This window comes from Pseudophryne corroboree, chromosome 1 (genome assembly GCF_028390025.1).
Source record: "Pseudophryne corroboree isolate aPseCor3 chromosome 1, aPseCor3.hap2, whole genome shotgun sequence".
Classification (NCBI taxonomy): domain Eukaryota; kingdom Metazoa; phylum Chordata; class Amphibia; order Anura; family Myobatrachidae; genus Pseudophryne; species Pseudophryne corroboree.
In genome coordinates, this window is record NC_086444.1 from 777,003,366 (window position 1) to 777,011,954 (window position 8,589).

Sequence of the window (8,589 nt, forward strand, 5' to 3'; positions counted from 1 at the left end):
ATGCTGTGAGCGAAATGCATCTGGAATAGGGTGGAAAGGGAATAATGAGCTAAATGTGATAAGAGAAAAGAAAAAAGTGGGGAGATTGGGAGTGAATCAAAGAGGAGTGTGAATATAAATAAGGAGTTAGGATCCGGATGAAGTTAATGTTAAGGTTGCAGGATAAAGTGTGCACAGAGATGCCATGTATGGTATGGTGTGGGATATAAAGGGGAACTGAGGAATGGAGTGAGGAGGGTGCCACAATGCTATGTAAGGAGGAGGTGGCGGCATATTGATGTAAATGAATAAATAATGGATTAATCCAAATATGCCATTGGCCAAGGAGGTATTAAAAGATTATAGAAACACACTATAGTTAATATATTCATTAAGACCCAGTGGTTTGAGGCCTCCCAACTTGAAGGTCCATTCACTTTCTTTTTTACAGAGTTCTTTGCTAAGATCACCCCCGCGTACGCCTAAATGGACTCTGTCGAGTCCGAAGGCGCGCATTTCACATGGTGATTCTCGGTGTTGCACATGGTAGTGCCTGGCTACTGATGTCAACTTTTTGCCCTTCGACAAATCTGATGTTGCATTTCTGATGGACCTCATATGTTCAAGGATCCTGGTTTTAAACTTCCTTGTGGTCATGCCCACATAACGTTGGTTGCAACTGCAAGTTAGACAGTAGACCACTCCTTGTGTATCACAATTAAAGTAATGTCGTATGGGGATGTCCTGTCCCTGTCTGTCCTTCACTTTGTCTGTAATTAGAATCTGTGGGCAAGCTTTACATTGACCGCAAGGGTAGGATCCCGTCACATTTCTGGATTTGATCGGTTCACGTGAGAAATGGCTCTGAACGAGTACATCCTTAATGTTGTTGGATCTTCTCCAACTGATTTGTAGAGTGGAATCTAAAAGGGGTGATAATTCTGAGTCTAGATGGAGAACCAGTAAGTGTTTTTGAATTGCATCTTTTAATAGCCGCCATTCGGGACAAAAGGTGCCTATAAACCTGATCTTGGAATCTTCAATTGTATTTTTGGTTGTTTTGTCTTGGAAGATCAAGGATTCCCTTTTAGTTTTGAGGACAGAATGTTGAGCTCTCTTTAAGGAACGCTTGCTATAGCCTCTGGCTTGTAAGCGTGACATCAGCTCGCGGCTTTTTTGTTTGTATACTGCGTCTTCCGTACAATTTCACCTTAGACGTAGAAATTCCCCTTTGGGGATGTTCTCAATGGTTGGCGGAAAATGTGAGCTTGTCTGGTATAGAATGCTGTTAGTACTAGTAGCAGTATCCTTGCGAAAGAGCTCTGTGGCCAAAGTCCCATTGGTTGTTTTGTAGATGTTCAAGTCCAGAAAGGATATTGTCTGTTTACTTATAGTGTGGGTCAAGAAGATGTTAAGGTTGTTGGTATTGAGGATAGTTATAAATTCCAACAGCATTTTCTCATCACCGTCCCAAATTACAAAAATATCATCAATGAATCTTAGCCAGTTCATGATGTGTTGTGTATATTGCTGGTTGGCTTCGCTGAATACAATTGTTTGTTCCCACCAGCCAAGAAACAAGTTGGCATACGTGGGGGCACAAGCTGCCCCCATGGCTGTGCCTCGAATTTGTTGGAAGAACTGGTCGCCAAATGTGAAAAAGTTGGTGTTCAATACAAAGCTTAATAGCTCACAAAGAAAATCATTGAACTGATTTTTCTCTTCTATGTCCAGGAAGAACTTAGTGGCTTGCACCCCTTGTTGGTGTGAGATGCTGCTATACAGAGCCTCTACATCCAGGGTAACCAAGATACAACCCTTATCCAGACAGATGTCATGTATCTTCCGTAAGAGGTCTGAAGTATCTCTTAGATAAGAGGGTAGGGTCATTACATGGTCTCTGAGGTGTAAGTCTAGAAACTTACTGGGTGTTTCCAAAAGTCCCCCATTGCCCGAGACAATGGGTCTACCGGGAGGTTTATTGATGTTATTGTGTATTTTTGGTAATAGGTAAAACGTGGGAACTCTGGGATTGGAGACTGTAAGATATTTGGTCTCTTGTTGTGTGATGGTTCCAAGGGCGGATGCTTCGTTGATCAGGTGCATGTATTGCTTGTGAAAACGTGTTGTTGGGTTGAGTGGTAATTTCAGGTAACAAGATGTATCCAGAAGTTGTCTCCGCACTTCTTCCTCGTACATCTCGATAGGCCATAATACGATATTGCCCCCCTTGTCAGAGGGTTTAATGATGATATCAGTCCATGATTTTATCTCTTTTAATGCTTGTCTTTCTCTAAATTTGAGATTCTTGGTTAGGCATCTCCTCTTGGAGTTATTTTGGATCTCATCAAATTCCCTCGATACCAGGTCTAGGAAGACCCTGATCTCTGGGCTATTAGTGTCAGGGGGGGAAAAGGTTGACTTTAATTTGCAAGAGGGTCTGGTCTTATGCATGGGCGACATATCAATTGATGATTCCCTGTGAAGTTCTTCCAACATTTGAATGGCTAATAAATCTTGCTCAGATAAGGATGGGTTGGATGCCAAGAATGTACTTGGGTCTTCCAGGGAAGGTGATCTAGTTATGGGTCCTGTATTGGTAGAGAGAGGGATGTCGCTCATATCGTTTGAGGATGATTTAGCAAAAAAATTTTTCAACAAAAGTTTTCGACCGAAGAGTCTCAAGTCCTTTTCCCATGCAAACCTGTTGAATGGTAGTGTGGGTGAAAAGGACAAGCCCTTGCTCAGGACCTCCAACTGGTCCTCAGTAAGGATCCTCGTGCTAAGATTAATGATTTGTAATTTGTCTGTGGCTATCGTTTCCTGGTCTGACGTACAGGGTATTTGGAGGACCTTGGGGGATCCCATTCGCGTTTGTTTCTGTCTGAGTTTCGTCCCCCCTCTTCTTGTCGGCCTCGATACTTGCTTCTTCCTCTGGGACGCTGGCCTCTCCCTAAAAAAGGATCATCGCTGATGTTACGTCTAGATGATTGTGCTCCTCCTTCTAGGTGTTCCGCGGATGAGTCTTCACTATAGGAGGATTCTACTTCAGAGGAGCTTATTTCTTCTCTGATCAATCCCCCTCTGACCCGTGGGGTTTGTGAATTCCACCTGAATATGTTTCCTTGGGAGAAGTCGGTTTTGTCTCTCAAAAATTTGTTGCGTTTCCTTTCTATAATGTTGGTCTCATAAATGTCTAAATCCTTTTTATATTTATCAAAGGTATTTTGAAAGGTTACATCCTTCTCCCAAGTTTCCAAATTGATACCCAATTCTTCAATGCTCTTTTCAACCTGGTCTAGGACCAAGTTGTCGTGTTTAATCAGTATCAGAGTTAATTCATGGGAGCATTTCAGTAAGGTGGCTTCCCATTCCGCCTTGAGATTTTCAGTGGCCAAAGGGAAGGATGGAAAAATACGTGGTCGTAGCCCTCTGGGGGACAATTTATTCTTGTGGTAATTCTCTAAAGTTGTAATATCCCAGGTGAGCCTGATCCTTTTTTGTAATTTTTTCTGAAGTTTTGATAGATCAGATCTCCAATCTTTGGGAATATTTGAGTTCTGAAAAGTATCGGAGAAAATGTCACCGAATTCTTCTAGGTTTCCACATTTGGAAATGAGTTCTGATTTTAATGAAAATGTTGTCATTATTATTAGAGAAAAGGGGTGTAGTCTGTTTAATGTAAAAAAGAATCCAACTACTAGGAAAAAAAGGTTATATATAGGAAAGAGATCCTGATAGTAAGTAACATAGATGCGCCGTGCAAGGTATGGAAAGCTGAGATTAAGCTCAGCACATAAATACAATTGTATATAGGGGGGTATACCGCACAGGAGAATATAAGGCTGGATATTTGTAATTACCAAGATACAATAATAAAGTAGGAGAAGGCAATCTTTTCCAATAATCCAGTGATTCTAGAGCACAAGGTTATCGGTATATATCTTTTCCTACTATCATACCACACTGGAAACGCCCGAACCCAACCGATCTTGGAAGTTAATCAGTGTTGGGCTGAGTCAGTACTCAAATAGGAGACTTTTGAGGAATACTCGGTGTAGTAGAAACTTTCGGGCATTCATGCTCTATGTCTAACGCTGACAGCAGATTCATCTTTCGTATCATATTCTTCTCTTTTCCCTCTCCTCCTAGACAAATAGTAATCTGACATACCAATCTCCAATAGCTGTATTGAGAATTGTCCATTCACTACTAATTGAAGCAATTGTAACTTGTGTACAGCTCATATCATATATCTCTCTGTCGCAGGCAGACCTTGGAGTCAAATTTGTGGACTTATTGTTTGATTGTAAACGTGATTCAACCCGTACAGCTCACAATTCCTATCCAATATTTATTGGCACTATTGACTTATTACTTTTATGTGTGTTTTTCTCTTTAATATGTGTCCAACTACTTTATGTTTTATTTTATGACATGAATAAAAATTGAATATTTTTAACTATCTCATTCTCAATACTACAAATTATTCAAGAGTGCACCCACAAAAGAGTCTTCTTTTCTCCCTTGTTGCATGATAGTCGAGTCGTTGGAATTTTTCAAGTACAGGTTTAGGGATTTTAGATTTAAAATGGGTCTGACCGAACCATCCGGCTTCGGGACCACGAACAGGGTCGAATAGTACTCTTTCCCCTGTTGGACTAGGGGAACCTTGACAATCACTTGCTGTTGACACAGCTTTTGAATTGCAGCTAACACTACTTCCCTCTGTGGGGAAGAAGCTGGCAAGGCCGACTTGAAAAATAGTCGAGGGGGCACATCTTCGAATTCCGGTTTGTAGCCTTGGGATACAATATCCATCGCCCAAGGATCCACGTCTGACAGAACCCAGACCTGGCTGAAGAGTCGAAGACGTGCCCCCACCGGTGCGGAATCCCTCAGTGGAGCCCCAGCGTCATGCGGTGGATTTAGTAGAAGCCGGGGAGGACTTCTGCTCCTGGGAACTAGCTGGAGCAGGTGCTCTCTTTCCTCTACCCTTACCTATGGCGAGGAAAGATGAGCCCCGACCTCTTCTGGACTTATGTGACCGAAAGGACTGCATCTGATATTGTGGAGTTTTCTTTTGCTGTGTGGGAACAAAAGGCAAAAAGGTAGATTTACCCACGGTAGCTGTGGCAACCAGGTCCGCGAGACCTTCCCCAAATAAAACTTCACCTTTGTATGGCAAAACCTCCATATGCTGTCAGGGACCGAGGTGTCATCTGTGATATGCAAAACATCTTTTATTGCAATAATCATATAATGAATACTTTTGGCCACCCTTGGGTGTAACCTCGCATCATCGTAGTCGACACTGGAGTCAGAATCCGTGTCGGTATCAGTGTCTGCTATTTGGGAAAGGGGATGTTTTTGAGACCCAGAAGGGCCCGGTGACCCAGTCGAAGCGGTGGATTGACTCCCAGTTTTTTCTCTGGACTCTGCTTTGTCCAATCTTTTATGTAATAAGGTCACATTTGCATTTAAAACATTCCACATGTCCATCCAATCATGAGTCGGCGTTGCCGACGGAGACACCACAATCATCTGCTCCACCTCCTCCTTAGCTGAGCTTCCGCATCAAACATGCCGACCCACTCGTACCGACACCCCCACACACACAGGGATATAGTTATAAGGAGACAGTTCCCCAATAAGGTCCTTTGGAGAGACAGAGAGAGAGTATGCCAGCACACACCCAGCGCCAACTGACACTGGAAAATAATCTCCAAGATAATAGCGCTTTTATCTTAATCACTGTGTTAATACACACACTGCGCCTTACAAGTGCCCCGCCCTCCTCTTTTCAGCCCTGTGTCACCGCTGGTTAGTGCTGAGGGACCAAGCTCCGCCCCCTCCAGCGGCGGGCTTCGGTCCCGCTCAAAATATCACAAAACTGGCGGGGGATTTATAGAATTACTGCCTCCGCAGTGTCTAACCTTATAATGCCAGAATTAGAGGTTTTTATTGCTGGCCAGGGCGCCCCCCCCAGCGCCCTGCACCCATCAGTACCCGCTAGTGTGTGTAGTGTGTGGGAGCAATGGCGTGCAGCGTTACCGCTGCGCGCTTACCTCAGTGAAGATCTGAAGTCTTCTGCCGCCTTGAAGTCTTCTTTTCTTCTTATACTCACCAGGCTTCTATCTTCCGGCTCTGCGAGGAGGACGGCGGCGCGGCTCTGGGACGAACAGCGAGGGGAGACCTGCGTTCCACTTAAGTAGGTCTGCTTCTCTCTCCTCAGTACCACGATGCAGGGAGCCTGTTGCCAGCAGTGCTCCCTGAAAATAAAAAAAACCTAACAAAATTCTTTATCAGAGAAACTCAGGAGAGCTCCCCTGTAATGCACCTAATCTCCTCTGGGCACAGGATCTAACTGAGGTCTGGAGGAGGGGCATAGAGGGAGGAGCCAGTGCACACCCATTCTAAAGTTCTTTATAGTGCCCATATCTCCTGCGGAGCCCGTCTATACCCCATGGTCCTTACGGAGTCCCCAGCATCCTCTAGGACATAAGAGAAAATATTAATGTTTTATTATCAGAAATCAGTGATCGTACATGGTGTGGTCATCCCTGTCCACCTCATTGGTGATGCAGCATACCCATTACAGCGCTGGCTAATGAAGGGCTACACCCAGCATGTTCACTTATCTCCCGAACAGACATCATGTACCCAGTGCCAGATTAAGGTCCACATGGGCCTGGAGCTGAAATGTATGGAGGGCCTATAGTGTGCATTGGCAAGCGTTGTAGTGAGGGTGGTCTAAATAGGGGGTGTTGCCTGTGCCATGGGTGTGGCTATCTCCGTGAAGGTCATAGTGCCTACCTTCAACCATTTAATAGAGGAGCAGAACAACAGACCCATACACACATACATACAGTGGTCGCCAAAGTGGGAATTTTGAAGTGGGGGTATGGGAAATGAAACGGGATTACTGTTGCGTGCACCTAAAAAGGGGACATGGCCACAGAAAAGGAGTGTGTCCTTCAAACTACATGCATTAGTGTGTGACCCTCACCTCCTAGTCTGTGTAGCTATCCATTACTGTGCCCCCCTTTCTTCCTAGTCTGTATATGCGTCGGTGTGCCCCATCCTAGTCTGTATATGCGTCAGTGTGCCCCCCTCCCCTCCTAGTCTGTATATGCGTCAGTGTGCCCCATCCTAGTCTGTATATGCATCAGTGTGCCCCCCTTCCCTCCTAGTCTGTATATGCGTCAGTGTGCCCCATCCTAGTCTGTATATGCGTCAGTGTGCCCCATCCTAGTCTGTATATGCATCATTCTGCCCCCCTCCCCTCCTAGTCTGTATATGCGTCAGTGTGCCCCATCCTACTCTGTATATGCGTCAGTGTGCCCCCCTCCCCTCCTAGTCTGTATATGCGTCAGTGTGCCCCATCCTAGTCTGTATATGCGTCAGTGTGCCCCCCTCCCCTCCTAGTCTGTATATGTGTCAGTGTGCCCCATCCTAGTCTGTATATGCGTCAGTGTGCCCCCCCTCCCCTCCTAGTCTGTATATGCGTCAGTATGCCCCATCCTAGTCTGTATATGCATCAGTGTGCCCCCCTTCCCTCCTAGTCTGTATATGCGTCGGTGTGCCCCATCCTAGTCTGTATATGCGTCAGTGTGCCCCCCTCCCCTCCTAGTCTGTATATGCGTCAGTGTGCCCCATCCTAGTCTGTATATGCATCAGTGTGCCCCCCTTCCCTCCTAGTCTGTATATGCGTCAGTGTGCCCCATCCTAGTCTGTATATGCGTCAGTGTGCCCCATCCTAGTCTGTATATGCATCATTCTGCCCCCCTCCCCTCCTAGTCTGTATATGCGTCAGTGTGCCCCATCCTACTCTGTATATGCGTCAGTGTGCCCCCCTCCCCTCCTAGTCTGTATATGCGTCAGTGTGCCCCATCCTAGTCTGTATATGCGTCAGTGTGCCCCCCTCCCCTCCTAGTCTGTATATGTGTCAGTGTGCCCCATCCTAGTCTGTATATGCGTCAGTGTGCCCCCCCTCCCCTCCTAGTCTGTATATGCGTCAGTATGCCCCATCCTAGTCTGTATATGCATCAGTGTGCCCCCCTTCCCTCCTAGTCTGTATATGCGTCAGTGTGCCCCATCCTAGTCTGTATATGCGTCAGTGTGCCCCATCCTAGTCTGTATATGCATCATTGTGCCCCCCTCCCCTCCTAGTCTGTATATGCGTCAGTGTGCCCCATCCTAATCTGTATATGCGTCAGTGTGCCCCCCTCCCCTCCTAGTCTGTATATGCGTCAGTGTGCCCCCCTCCCCTCCTAGTCTGTATATGCGTCAGTGTGCCCCATCCTAGTCTGTATATGCATCAGTGTGCCCCCCTCCCCTCCTAGTCTGTATATGCGTCAGTGTGCCCCATCCTAGTCTGTATATGCGTCAGTGTGCCCCCCTCCCCTCCTAGTCTGTATATGCGTCAGTGTGCCCCATCCTAGTCTGTATATGCGTCAGTGTGCCCCCCTCCCCTCCTAGTCTGTATATGTGTCAGTGTGCCCCATCCTAGTCTGTATATGCGTCAGTGTGCCCCCCTCCCCTCCTAGACTGTATATGCGTCAGTGTGCCCCATCCTAGTCTGTGTATGCGTCAGTGTGCCCCCCTCCC

At 46.1% G+C, this 8,589-nt stretch overlaps 1 pseudogene; it reads left to right on the forward strand.

The window, feature by feature from the left end:
- The first annotated feature begins 3,927 nt into the window (after nucleotides 1-3,927).
- LOC134939525 (5S ribosomal RNA) lies at nucleotides 3,928-4,046 on the forward strand (annotated as a pseudogene).
- Nucleotides 4,047-8,589: the final 4,543 nt, after the last annotated feature.